The 14,444-nt window shown below is 44.7% G+C and overlaps 1 long non-coding RNA gene across 1 annotated transcript; it reads right to left on the reverse strand.

The window, feature by feature from the left end:
* Positions 1–203: 203 nt before the first annotated feature.
* LOC140623048 (uncharacterized) lies at positions 204–13,501 on the reverse strand. Its single transcript, XR_012022725.1, has 4 exons — positions 13,397–13,501; positions 12,656–12,703; positions 12,045–12,128; positions 204–1,570 (listed from the first exon to the last, which is right to left on the reverse strand). It is a non-coding gene; the product is annotated as an uncharacterized lncRNA (long non-coding RNA).
* Between the last annotated feature and the right edge of the window lie 943 nt (positions 13,502–14,444).

The following is a 14,444-nucleotide window of genomic DNA, read 5'->3' on the forward strand; positions in this document are numbered from 1 at the left end:
AGACCTCCATGAAGTTTGGGTGTTTGTCTTCTGGCTTCCCCTCTCCCTGCCCCTCAAAGGATCTTGCTGAGATCCTCTCAGGTGTCCAGAGCTTTTGTGTTCTGTCTCTGCCCTTACTCACACCAGCTCTTGGTCATCCTCTGGGATGCAGTCATATCACTCTTAGAAAAAAAGTTAAAAAAAAAAAAAAAAAGGAATACAGCTTCCTTTTCTTCTTCTTTTGTTATTTTTTTGTTTGTTTTTTGACCAAGATTGTGGCTGGATGTCCACCCCACCCCCCATCTCAGGAAAGGGGCAATGTATTATTTCTGTAATCTTTGGCTTTTGGATGGCTTCAGGCTAAATTGAGAATAAGAATGTGGTAGAGGGAGGGGCCTCTTCCAAGATGGCCTCTTTTGTGTGTGTGCGTCAGAGGTGGAAGAAGGACTACGGGTTAACCACATGCTAGAATGAAGCCTGTGTTTATCTTCTTAGGTGATAGAAGAGTATGGGCAGGATGGCTAGTGATAATAGGTGTTAATTGAAAGGTCAGACCTCTAAAGGTGCTGATGTTCCCCTTGGGGTGACTTTTCAGGCTGTTGTGTTAGGGGCCCATGTGGGGGACAGGGTGATGGTTGTCTCCTGCTCTCACTTCCAAATCTAAAGACTGAGATGGAGGCCGGAGGGTGCTATGCTGTTTCAACTGTATTTCTTTCCTAGGGGGCCTGCAAAGTTCTACTTCTCCTCTGGTCCTTTCTCTTTTGGCCATTCTACTGTCTGGTCTTTCCTGAATGAAGGAGAATAGGGGAGGGAAATTTTGGAAAACCTGGTGAATACAAAAAAAAGAAGAAAATAAAGATTAGTTGAACCCAAACTCATAGAAAGTAGTACTCTAAAGAGAAAAAGAAGAAACTACGAATTTACACTTGGAGCCCTATTCCCAGGCCCCTAACCTAATATATGGACCCTTGGTCAAGAATCTTTGCTCTCACAGGGTCTTGTATGGGGTTACTAATACTCTTATTAGGGTGAAACATGTGGTGGGCAGTCAGTTATCCTTGATTTCACCCCTCCAAGAGAAGGATTTGGGGGTATGGGAATGTTATTGTGAGTCTCCCTTGTAGACATCCATGCAATTTCATGGATGGGTTGGGACTCTGTGAAGGTGTTCAAACAAGTCAGTCTCCTGAGAGATTCAAATTTTGTGTTACATTTTGGTTTGAAGCAGATACTGGCCACAGTCAGGGACTGGGGTTGGGGAGGGGGCGGTGCCTAAAGAGGCACTTTTGAGAAATAAAGTTGTAAAGTCAGGCAGTCACATCAGTAACTCCTTCCTTAGCAATCTCTTGATGTTATCTGCTCCCGTTGACAGTATTTGAAGGCACCTCAATGCTCTGAGCCTGGCCTGCACCCCAGCACAGCTGGATGTGGATCACTCTCTGGATGAGCCCTTCAACCCGGGAGCAAGTCCAGGGAGGGAAGGAATGGGCTCCACAAGGCATCAGGGAACTATTCTTGCAGGTAGTTGGTGCTTCTCCTCCCCTTGGTTCCTGTTTCTTTTTATCTCAATCTCCAAATTATCCCATTGTCCCTGTGAAAAGAGAAAAAATGTTAAGCAGCATCCATCTACATATGAACTGTAGAGAGAGCAATGATGACAGGGCAGGTTCAGGAGAATAATTTGGAAACGCAGTACAGTTTGTTGCGGCAAGGGAGGGGAGGGGTGGGGTGAGTCCATGCCTGGGTGGCACCCCGGGTGTCTGAAGGACCAGCAGACACTTCCAAACCAGTCCTGGGCTCACGAACCCATTCCCTACGGAAGGGGAAAAACAAAGGGAAGGGCAGACGCATGTTGATATGGGAGAAGTTGTCAAATGTTCCCTGATCCCCACAACCCTTGTTCTGATGTGATGTTAAAATTCAGCTGAAGATGCTGTGAATTAGCTCAATTGGTCTCAGAGTTCGTGGACAAATGAAACATAAAAAAAAAAAATAAAAAAAAAAAAAATAGAACGACTGTGGGCCTGACAACTTTTTATCCAGGAAGAAAACTGTAACAAAAATTGATGAGGCAAAGCCACTTTGCCTTATCGGGTCATTTGGTTTAAAAAAAAAAAAAAAAAAAGTTTGATAATAAAAAAAAAAGAGAAGGCCTGTCCGAATACAGGAAAAGCCTTCTTTCCTCCTTCGCTTGCACCGAGGGAAAATGCCTTCCTGGGTCCTCTTCACTCTTTGGATCGGGATGGCCTCCCCTCCACTCATCCAGCTCTAGCCCCTGGGAGCCACCTGGGTGTCACACAGCTCTCTCTGCCTCCCGCCGGAGAAATCCACGTTCAAGTTCACAATAGGCTTACACAGATCCAGGGTTTCTCCTCTCTGGGTGCGAGGTAGGGGGCGCCCCTTCAAAAAACCTGACTGATAGAACAGATGTCCTGCGTCCCCCTCCCCACCTGCTTTGGAACACACCACCCTCTCCCCTGTGGGAGGTATTTCTGGGGTGCTGGAATCTTCGGTCCCATGACTGTCTCTGGACTTTGCTAGGAAACACAGGAGCCTGGCCGCTTGCTCTCCCAGCTACTGCCTACGCGCCCCCTGCCACCTTCTTGGCAGTCACCCCCTCGGTGTAGTCATCCAGTCCCTTGATATTCTCTCTCTCCTACCTGTGCAAAATCAACTCCCCAGTTATTTTTTCTAAGAGGCCAGAGGATTCACTAAGGTGAAGACCGTAGCTCCCTCCCTGACCACTCGTGATTTGTTGAGCTGGTTCCCAACGGAGAGATGGATGGATGGATGATAAGCATATGGCCTGAGGCTCTTGGGGGGGTCTGTGTTTTCTCCCATTCTTGAGGAGGGGCGGTTAACTGGGTCATTTTTGAGACAACCTGACTTATTCATGGATTATAGGATCCTGTCCTGCAAGCTTAACGCTTTGCCATATTCTTTGTAGGGGGCATTTCTAGAATTCTGGGTGGGGCCTTCCTGCGGCCTGCCCTAGACCTATTGAGGAGGTTTGACTAATGGCTTTCCAGCTTCTCCACCTCCCATTTTGATGCTGCATTACTCTTCACAGCCCTCTTCCGGGGGCCCAGAGCCTTCACGTCTGCCTCCTCCGCCCCTATCAAAACCAATTCTCGTCCCTTTTCAGAGAAGGGACAGGATAACTAAAGTGAAAAAGACTGTCAAAGTCCCCCATCCCTGTTCTTTCTCCCTTTCCAGGCTGTTGCCAATGGAGAGTGCAATCACCGAGAATCCCGCCTGAAGTATACAGGCATCTGTGCTTTCCCCCTTTACCGGATACAACCAATGTATCACTTCTGAAATTGCTCACTCTGGGTAAACTTTCTGGGTCCTCGCCCTCTCTACTTTGGGACTTGCCACCCTGTGCAGGAAGGGGAATCTCTAGGCATAGAATCTTTATTGAGGCACCACCCTTGATCTCTTTCCCAAATAAGGAAGCTTTGCGTCTTCCACCTCCCCATAGAGTGCTGCTTTCCATTCTCCTAACAAGAGCTTTACAGTAATTTAGTCTGCTGGCTTCTTCCTGATAAAACTCTCAGCTGTCCTTTGGCATAAGGCCAGAATAATTCACACTAAGGTGAAAAAGGCATATAGCCCCCCATTTTGTCTATTCAAGTTATTGTACAAGTGACAGGTCCAATGATTATAACTTGGACAAACCTTTGAGACCTGAACTTTACAAAGGACTTGAACTTTTCCCACTTGCCTGGGGTGGGTGAGCAGTATTCTAGAAAAGGTCATTGGTACCACTTTTGAAATCTCTGACTTAATACATGGACTTCTATGTTGTCCACTATCCTATTTTAGACTCCTTTCCCTCTATGAAATAATTCAAATTTATATTCTTGTTCTCCTGCCTCACCTTCTCTAAGATTGTGGCAGGTGTTCTATCTCCTCTCCACTTTTAAGCCCATCTCTCATTTTTCCTTTGGAGAAAAGAATGAGATAACTCAGAATATGATAGAAAAGTTCTGACTTTTTCTTTCAAAGCAATGACAGTTCTTTGGACCACAGTAACAAAGTTCTAATGATTGCATGTCAGACACCACTGCTTGGGATAACTCTTGAGGAAGTGCAATTGTGAGTCGGATCCTCAGTCACTCTCCTTGGTGGAATCTGCCCTGGTGATCATGAGAACTCATCCTGAGTCATAGACAATCTGTTCTGGGAACTGCCCCAGAGTCTTAGAGAAAGATAGCCACAGGTTTATTGTCTGTGGATTGTTTTATAAGCCTCTTTCTGATACTGCTCTTCCAAGGATTTTTAAAATGAGACTTTAAAGAGATCTGTATCTAAAAACAGTTGGTATTCAATTGTTCAGGAAGGGACTGGAGACAAAACTGCAAGTAGTATAGCTGAGAAAGTGCTAGATTGGGACAAAGATCTGTTTTGTTTCTGGTTCTGCCATTTCCCAGCAAAAGGGAACAGTTCCCTGAACTTTTTGATCCTCTTTCCTCATAGACAAAATTGGTATACTACTACCCACCACACGGTGGTGGGAGGTTAGAAGTTAAAAGGCTCATTGTGGGGTGTGAAGCAAGTAAGGTTACTTGTTGGTGTAGTACATACGGCTTGAGTGCTGCCAGCTGCCGCTTGCACACCCTTGTCTCTTCCATTCTTCCCAATCATTAGCTCAATGTCTACTTGTAGGATCAGACATTCTGAACCTGTACTTTGTAGACAGGCATATAAAACCCTTGAAATTGTATGCAAAAGTGCATTTGCATGTGTGAGCAGGATTTTTCTAGGAAGAAGATTCATAGGTGTATTCAGATTCCCCATGAGATTCCAACATCTACAAAGTTTCAGATTCAGAATTTGAGAGTTAAGCCTTTGATTTCATCATCACCCTCGTATAGTGAGTGGGTCTAAGGTTCTAGCAAATTTAACAGTGTTGGCTGATGGTAAGATAGAGTTTTTGAAAATGAAAACATTAGAGAAAATCAGTGACGTGCTCACTGGCAAAAATTAACTGGTTGCCTGCAAGTTGAAGGAAGACAGAGCGGCAACTCGGCCAAAATTATATTATTGTCAGCTGTTTGACACTGAGAAAGCCCCTTCCCCTCACTGACCTTCAGTGACCTCATCTGTAAAATGAGAAGATGAACTATGGTTTCCCAAAGTTCCTCAACAACGCTAACATAATTCTCTTAGGAAGCAAGATGACGGTAGATCTAGATCCTTTGAGTAAATGAAAAAGGATTGGGAGAAAAAGGTTCTTTGTGCCGATGACTTCTAGATTCCAGGGACTTCATCCCTGATAATGTTCTGAGAGTGAGTCTGCTGCTCAGAAAGTTCCAAAGGGAAGGAAATAGAAGAACTGCTCCAAGAAACTCCACTAAACCAGACTGGACTTCCACGATCAAATTGTCAGGATTACATCTCTACAAGGCATGGCCTTTCGTGCCCTGACTCTCCTCATACATCACCATGCAATTGGTGCCAGAACCACAAGAGATGCCTGCTTGTGTCCTCAGACTCACATGATCAGTAGAGCAGCTGTGGAGCATCAGTAAATCCCTGCAAACACTTCAATACTCATGTAAGTCTACATCCAAGAGCACTACTCAACATAGCGGGATGAGAGACTGGGGAAAGAAAGCAGAGCTTGTGCCTTTGCAGGATCTGCCACGCATCTTAGCTCTCCAGGCTGGAGTGAAAGGGATGCAGAAACCTCTGAGAAATGTTCATTCATACTGAGTTGGGTCAGTTGAATTTTCTAAGAGTAGCAATAAGTTACCTAGCTTATTTCATTATTTACCTTTTCACAAAATATTCATGGATTATTACTATTTCTGAAAAGCTTCAAGGTAGTCTTTGGTATATATTAGTACCTATCATTACTTAATAAGACATAAATTTTAGGGGAATAGAATAAGGGCGGATAAACTCTACTAGAAGAGGTAGTGGTGGATCTTACCCTCACTAATAGGACATCAAAATCAATGATTTTTGGATGCCAAAGACAATTGGAAGAGTGGTGTGTTGGCCACAACTTTTCTGAAAGGGAATATGCAAAAGAAGTTGGAAGGTCTTTTGAAGAAAGGAGAAAGGAGAATGTCTACTCCATAGTGTTGCCATATGTGCTGTACCTAGACTAGAGGTAGGAAACACCTTTATCCTCCACTTTTGAAGGCCTGGCCATTTTTTTAAATAACAAAGAACAGTATTTGTGTGGTTTCATATAAACATCCAAGAAAATAGGAAGGATTTAGAGTAGCAAAATGTCCCATTTATCACCCACCTGTCTTTTCGAAGTAGCAATTGCCAAAACCTTTTGTTCATCTTTCAATTCTTTTGTCTTTACATACATGCATGAATGTACATGTTTCATTTTCACTCATATTTTTGGGATGACTGTATGTTTGTATATACGGGTCTTTCTCCTTCTTTCTTGGGAGATGCATGCTATTCCATAAGCATGCTGATGGTTTGTTAGGTTGTCACTCTATTACAATCAACACAATGGCCATCCTCCTATGTAGTCTATTTTTTTTTTGCGCATGTACAAGTCTATTATCTCTTAAGAAGGAGTGGGAAGCTATGTGAGTTTTATTTTTTTTAAGATTTTATTTATGTGAGCTAGAGAATGCATGAGCTGAGGGAGAAGGGCAGAAGGAAAGGGAGAAGCAGACTCCTCACTGAGCAGAAAGCCTAACATGGAGCTTGATCCCAGGACCCCAGGATAATGACCTAAGCCAAAGGCAAACACTTAACCTCTGAGCCAGGCACCCGAGAAGCTCTGTGAATTTAAACCAACTGCTCAATACATACTTTTCCCTTATAAAGGAAGAACTCTATAAACTATTCCACTCAACACATGCCCTTTGAATTAAGAACATAGAACTTTCCTTATTTTCAGTCGTTAAAATAATTATAAAAATAGAATTAATTTTCTGGGGATCCCTCAGTGGCTTGGCAGTTTAGCGCCTGCCTTCGGCCCAGGGCGTGATCCTGGAGTCCCAGGATCAAATCCCACATCAGGCTCCCTGCATGGAGCCTGCTTCTCCCTCCACCTATGTCTCTGCCCACCCCCTCTCTCTGTGTCTCTCATGAATAAATAAATAAAATATTTAATAAAAACATAGAATTAATTTTCTTATTTCACATAAGGTGGACAGAAGATAAATGAGAGAGGAAAACAGTCAAGTGGGGGGAAATCTAGATTTCTAAAGATCTGTGAGGCAAAAGTCTAGTATATTACTACTAATCACAAAAATATCTTCTCAACTTTTAAATTTAAAGATAGGTAAATTTTAATAGATATACAATAACTCTGTTCATTGAAAAACGAGAGAGACCACACCACTTTGTCCTTGAAACACTAACAAAATTGACCATCTATAATACCATAAAGAAAACCTCAGTAAATCGGGACGCCTGCGTGACTAAATGGTTAAGAGTATGCCTTTGGGCTCAGGGTGTGATCCCTGGGCCCCGGGATCAAGTTCCACATCAGGCTCCCTGCAGGAGCCTGCTTCTCCCTCTGCCTATGTCTCTACCTATTTCTCTGTCTCTAATGAATAAATAAATAAAATCTTAAAAAAAAAAAAAGAAAACCTCAATAAATTCCCAAAAGTAGAAATGTTATATTGAAAATTTTATAGACAGTATTCACTGGGTGTGATTAACAAAACTTAAGAGACTAAAAAAGACTATTACTTGGAAAAAAATTGAACTTTCTTACCTCTTGAGCACAACAGGAAATGAATACTAAAATTGCAGCATATCCATAAAATAATAATCATGAAAACATCAAATATCATAACTTATGGGGTTCAGCAAAAACCTTTTTCAGAATAAAATTCCTAGCCTTAAGTTTTTCTATTAAATAAAAAATAATTAAAATAAATAAAAATAAAAATTATCTAGTGCGTTCTGCTCAAAAATCTGGAAAGCAGAAAGAGATAAAGAGATAATTCATTAATAAAGATTAAAATGGGAAAGCATTGGGCCTTGCTGGCTAAGTTGGTGGAGCATGTGACTCTTGATCTTAGGGTTATGGGTTTCAGTCCTATGTTGGGCATAGAGCCTACTAAAAATAAATAAGGCCACCTGGGGGTGTGTCTGCCTTGGGCTCAGGTCATGGTCTCAGGGTCCTGGGATTGAGCCCCACGTTGGGCTCTGCTGAGCATAGAGTCTGCTTCTTCCTCTCTTTCTGCTCCTACCCCATTCATTCTCTCTCTCAACTAAAATAAATACAGTCTTTAAAAAATAAATAAAAACAGGGCAGCCCAGGTGGGTCAGCAGTTTAGCGCCACCTTCAGCCCAGGGCGTGATCCTGGAGACCCGGGACCCAGTTTGGTGTGGGGCTCCCTGCTTGGAGCCTGCTTCTCCCTCTGCCTGTGTCTCTGCCTCTCTCTCTCTCTCTGTGTCTCTCATGAATAAATAAATAAAATCTTAAAAATAAATAAATAAATAAATAGATACAATAAAAAAGCATTATATTAAAACAGGAAAAGGATAAATATAAAAGCTGGTTATTTGAAAAGTAGAGTAACTCTTTGAAAATTAAATTCTATAACCTGGTCAAGAAAAAGGAGGGGCACAAATATCCAAAATAATAAAATCAACCACCAACGGAAAAAAAATGATAATAACTAGAATTACAAGTGATTCTTCTTGCCTGTAGGCAAACATATTTGAAAATGTGGGCAAAATGAACAATTTTCCATGAAATTGTCAGAAAGCAACTACTATCTTCCAAAATCACACTGGGCCTAGATGGTTTCATAGAGAAATTCTGTGCAAACTGTAGAAAACTGTTTTAATAGGTCCACAACTTAGAAAAAGAACAGCTACCATTTTTTTTCTTAAAGAAGCATCATTTTAATGGCAGAGAATCTAGGATGGCTAAAATTATTTTTCAAATGAAGGATAAAATTGGAGGACTTCCTCTGCTGGATTTCAAGATCTAGTGTAAAGTATAGTGATCAAGACAGTGTGGTATTTACAGATCAATGGAATACAAAAAAAAAAATTGACGTAGTTTCACATATATGTGGCTGTTTTTCAACAGATTTCCCAAGGTAATCTAATAGGGAAAGGAAAATGTTTTCAACAAACGGTGCTGAAACAACTAGACATCTATGTGGATAAAGAAAAAAAAACTCATATCACATCATACACAAAAATTAATTCCAAACATATCACAAAACTCTAAGAGCTAAAACTGTAACACTTCTGAAACCCACAAGAAAACATAGGAAAAATTTTTTGTGACCTTGGACTAGGCAAAGATTCCTTAGGTACGTCACAAAGAATACTAACAATACATGAACATTCTTGACAAACTAGACTTCATCAAAATTTCAAACTTGAACTTCTCCAAAGATACCACTCACAAAGCAAAGGTAAGCCACCAACTGGGAAATATTATTTGGGAAATATAACACCCAACAAAGGACTTGTGTATAGAATACGTAACGTACTTTTACAGCTCAATAAGACAACCCGATTTTAAAAGTGGGCAAAAGATAGTGATATATGGAAGTGTTGAATCCCCATATTGTACACCTGAAACTAATATAACACTTATGTTAACTAGCAGGAATTAAAACTTAAAAAAATAAAATAAAAGCGGGCAAAAGATATAAGGAGACACTTCATCAAAGAAGATACACAAGTGGTAAATAAGCATAGGGGAGCAGCTGCTTGGCCATGGCATCTTGCTAACCCCACAGAGGCTTGAACCACAACCTGAATCTTGACAAAATGCCTCATGGTCCTCTCAGAAAAGGAGAGGGTGAGAGGCAGATCCTCCCAGAAAAGGAGAGGGTGAGAGGCTTGTGAGGGGCTCAAGGCAGTCTCCCCTGAGAAGCTTTCATGAGATGGCTTCTCCCCTCCTCCTGGGATCTGATCTGGCTCTCTTCCCCCCACCCCACCCTCTACCCCCCAGGATGGAGCTGCAGAATATAAAGCTTAAAGCTTCCTAGCTGGAGTCTAGACTTGGCTCCTCAGCAAGGTTTCCCACATCTCGCGTTGCAGTCATCTGGCCTCTTTTCTTTCCATGTTATCCTTTCTGCTGTGTGGGGCAAGAACCATAGGGAGTTAGCGTCTTTGGCTTATTTTTGTATTCATTGTATGAGAACTGGTCTAAACTGAAAAGTGGCTCATTGTATCTTTATAAGCTGAATCATCCAGGTCTGGGCTTTGTCGCCTGTGTGTGAGCTTGACAATAGCACATGCAAAGATGCTCAACATCATTAGTTATCAGGAAAATGCAAATTAAGACCAGAGGTGAGATACCACTACCTACCTATTAGTAAGTCTAGAATGAAAAAAATTGGCCGTACTATACTCACTGCTGGGGAACAGATGGAGCAACTGAAAAGCTCAGACACTTCTGGTGGGAAGGTAAAATAGTACAACTAATTGGGGGAAATATTTTGGTAATTCTTTAAATTTAAACATATACCAACAATATGACCCTGCCATTCATTCCACTGTCCAGTATTTACTGAAAAGATATAAAAGCATATGCCCACACAGGTCTTCTACATGAGTGCTATAGCAGTTTTGTGTGTAGTAGCTAAAAACTGGAAATAACCCAAATGTCTGTCAAAAAATAAATGAATAAACACAGTGTGGTATGTCCATATAAAGGGACACTAATCAGCAATTAAAAGGAGCAACTATTGATAGCAGAATATTGTTAAACCCTACCAGATAGTACAGATTATGCGATTTCCCTAGAATTTTATGTAATAAAATTTTATGTAATAAAATTCTAGAAAATGCAAACAAGTCTATTAGCCACAGAAAGCAGATTAGGGATTACCTGCACATGGGATGTGAGGGAAGTTTAGAGAGCAAAGGGTCATGAGGCAATTTTGGGAGGATATAAATATGTTCATTATCATAGTGATGGCTTTCTGAGTAGGTCCATAGGTCAATACTCATCAAAGTTTACACTTGAAAATGTGCAGTTTATTGTATGCCAACTGTAATTCAATAAAGACATATAAAAATGCAACCCGATCTAATTTCATGTGTTTTTCTTGTGCAGTCTAGCTGCTGTGTGAAGGGACTGGGGGGGATAAGAGGAGAAGGTGGGGGTCCTTAGGATCCTGAAGCAGTCATCTGGGTAAGAGATGCTGGTGGCTGTGGTGACAGTGGAAATAGAAAGGAGTGGATAGATTTGAGATATATTTTATGATCTAAACAACAATAGTTGCTGGCAGTTTGGGGTCTCCTCTTGAGGAAATGCTTCCTTGGGTCTCTGGTCTAGGTCATACAAATGTGTGATATAATTTCTCTGGCTCCCTGTACGCATCAATGTTCACAACTGTGTACTTATTTGTAATAATATTCTCTTAGTGGTTATCTTCACCACTAGACCTAAGTACCACCAGGGCAGGGTCTGTGGGACTCCGCATTCTGTCCCAAGTGCCTTGTCCAGTGCCTGGCATGCAGAAGGGTTATATGGTAGTTTTAAAAACATGCCTGCATATTTTTTCATTTTTCTGCCATCAAGAAGTGTCATGTATCTTCCAAAGCCAGGTCTTCAGAGGTAATTGAACTTTTACCCAGCTTTGTTTCCTGGGATACTTAACTTCCTAAACCAGTCACCTGGCTGCGAGGAGCCCTTTGCTACGTGAGTGGTTCGAGCTAACAACGCCAGCCAAGGTTCTAGCTGATGATATCAGCCGCTAGCCATCAATCACATCATGCTCGGTCTTCGAGACAACTCCAGCCACTGTGTGACTGCAACCACAAGAAAAATCCTAGGTGAAAACCATCTAGCTAAGCCCTGTCACCAGCAGAACCACGAGAGATAAAAATAATTGTTCTGGTTTTAAGTGATTATGTTTTGGGGGCAGTTTGCTATGCAGCAAGTTTAGTAAATAATAATTAGAACAATTTTAGTAAATATTTTTTTAATGAGCAACAAGCTGTTTTGCTTCAGCTCTGTGTGAGTCTTTAGCCAGCAGACCTGTTTTCCATTCTCTATCAGGTCCTAAAGATCCTGGAAGTTCTGATCCAGAAACAAAAGTCTGTGCTCTTCAGACCTATCAAAAGGAGATGTGAAAACTCTCTGCACTCACCCCACGCAGAACACGGCCGGCAAGGCTGTGGAAAGGTGGCCCTGGCAGGCATCTCCGAGAACAGCTGGCTCCTGAGTTCTTAACCTTGAATCAAGGGAACACATGTGCACACGCTGTATGGGGGGGGGGGGGGGGTGCATATTTTCCTGGAAGGAGAGTCAATCCCAGACCCAACTTCTTTCAAATTTTCAAGAGTCTATCCCCAAAACTGTAGGACCTTCTTTTCCAGTCCATGGACCTCAACTTCTAGATAAGAAGCTGAGCATACCAGGTACCCTGAATAAGCTTCCTTCTGAAAACAAATTCTGAATAAAATTTTTAAATTTTCTTAAATACACTGATGAGCTGGGAAGAAAAGAAGAAAGACTCCGGCCCCAAACCCAAGAATCTGGAGACACAAGCTAAGCCTCGAAATTGCTTTTAAGGATTTTATCAAGTCAGCCAAACGGTGATAGAGCTCCCAGTCTTGAAGGTGAACTTGAACTTCAGTCTTCACAGCTTCATGGAGATGGGGTGGTAGGAAAGAGACCAGGGCACTCAAGGTGGAAAGTCTAACATGAGACCCCAACCCCTCCCCCCATAAGATAGGAACCCAAAAGGACTATACCTACCCTCGGCAAGTGGATGAACTGCCCAGAAGCACTGCTCTTCCCAAAAGACTGCAAAGGAAAGGACGTACCTTAAATTGTCTATTTCCAAGGGGAAATAAAATATCCCTTGGGGGTTCATAACCACAAGGTTGGAAGCCCCTCCTAAGAGTCGGGAGCCCCTACTCAAGGCCCCCCCATCTCCCTCCACCCCCCCCCCCAGGCCGGAGCCGGGCACACCGGGCCGCGAGTGCCCCCCAGAAGTACCGCTCCTCGGGGCGGGGGGTGCCGGAGGCGAGGCCGCCGCTGCTCCCCGGGGACTCGGGGGTCCCCCCCCGCCCCCCCCCCCGCCAGGCCCGGCGCAGAGCCTCCGGCCTGGGGCGCTCAGGGCTCTGGCCTCCGCGGGGGGCCTGGCGGGGCTGCGCTGCGGGCTGGAGGGAACCGGTCGGTCCTCCGATGGGGCCTGGGCGGCGGGGGAGCCCGGGGGCGCGGCGAGGGGGCGCCCTGCCCAGCGCCCGGCTCTCGGGGCGCCCTCCCCGGGCCGCGGGGCCTTGCGCGGACGCTGCGCCCTCGGGAGGGAAGCAGGGGCGCCCTCCGCCCCGGGCCACCGGCCCTGCCCGACACGCGGAGGGGGGCTCCGGCTCGCTGCCCGCCCTCGGGGTCGGGGCCGGGGTCGGGGCCGGGGTCGGGGTCGGGGAGGCCGCCGATGCGCCGCGGGGGGCCCCCGGGAGGACCGAGGGCGGGGCGGGGCGGGCCGGGGCGCACCTGCCTTCTCAGCGCGCGGCCCCGCACCCGGCGGCCTGGCGGGGAGCAGGTGCAGCGGCGCCGGGAGCCGCCCCCGGAGCTCGGAAAGGCGGACCCCGCGCGCCCGGTCCCGGCGGCGTCTGGGACCCCCGCGGGCGCACCCAGGCCCCGCAGCGCCCCGGCAGCCGGCGGCGTCCTCCCCAGCCCGAGGGCCGCGCCCGTGGGAGGTCACGGCAGGGGCCCCGCTCGGCGGAGGCCGGTCCCCGTGGCCGGGAGCTCGCTCCTCCCGCCTCGCTCTCGGAGCCCCGTCCCCTCCCTGCAAAGGCGCGCCCTTCGGGAGGGCAGGATGCATTTTTGAGGTGAAACTTGTAGGACGGCCAGGAGTGGAAAATATTAAAAGCCCACTGGCGCCAACAAGGTTCACTCGAGGGCCAGAAAGTCCAGAAAAGAGGAAGTGCACCGTCAGTGGAGGCCCCGGGGGGCCCCCCTGCCCTGCGTCCCGGGCTGTCCCCCGTCTTCAGGGTTACCGAGAGGTTACCGGCCCGTGGCCCCAAGGGAGGGCTGCCGGATGTCCTGAATATGAAGATATTTCCCTGTATTATTTCATCTCCTATGTTGACCTTGTCATAATGCCCTGAATGTCTTGTATTCAGTTTTTTCAATTAATTACAAAATTTCAGCAAAGCTTTTTTTCTCTGCCAGTTATTGTTGCATACAACCCCCAAATGGTAACACTAGCTGAAATCCTAACCCCCTCACCCCCAAATGAGCATATGGACAATACCCTACAGTTCTCCTGCAACTTTGGCGAAAGGAAGACCAAAAGAGGAGAACAATGAGTAAAGAACTTATTTTTCATATTCACAAGTGGGAAAAACTATTATTTTTATTAAAATGCTTTTTTAAATGTTAGTATAGTTGACACACACTGTTACTACATTAGCTTCAGGTGTACAGCATAGTGATTCGGCTTCTCTATACGTGCGCTGTGCTCACAAGCACCGTATATACAATGCTATTATAATATCATTGACTGTATTCTCTGTGTGGTGCCTTTTATTCTCATAAC

This window comes from Canis lupus, chromosome 32 (assembly GCF_048164855.1).
Source record: "Canis lupus baileyi chromosome 32, mCanLup2.hap1, whole genome shotgun sequence".
In the NCBI taxonomy this organism is placed as follows: Eukaryota; Metazoa; Chordata; class Mammalia; order Carnivora; family Canidae; genus Canis; species Canis lupus.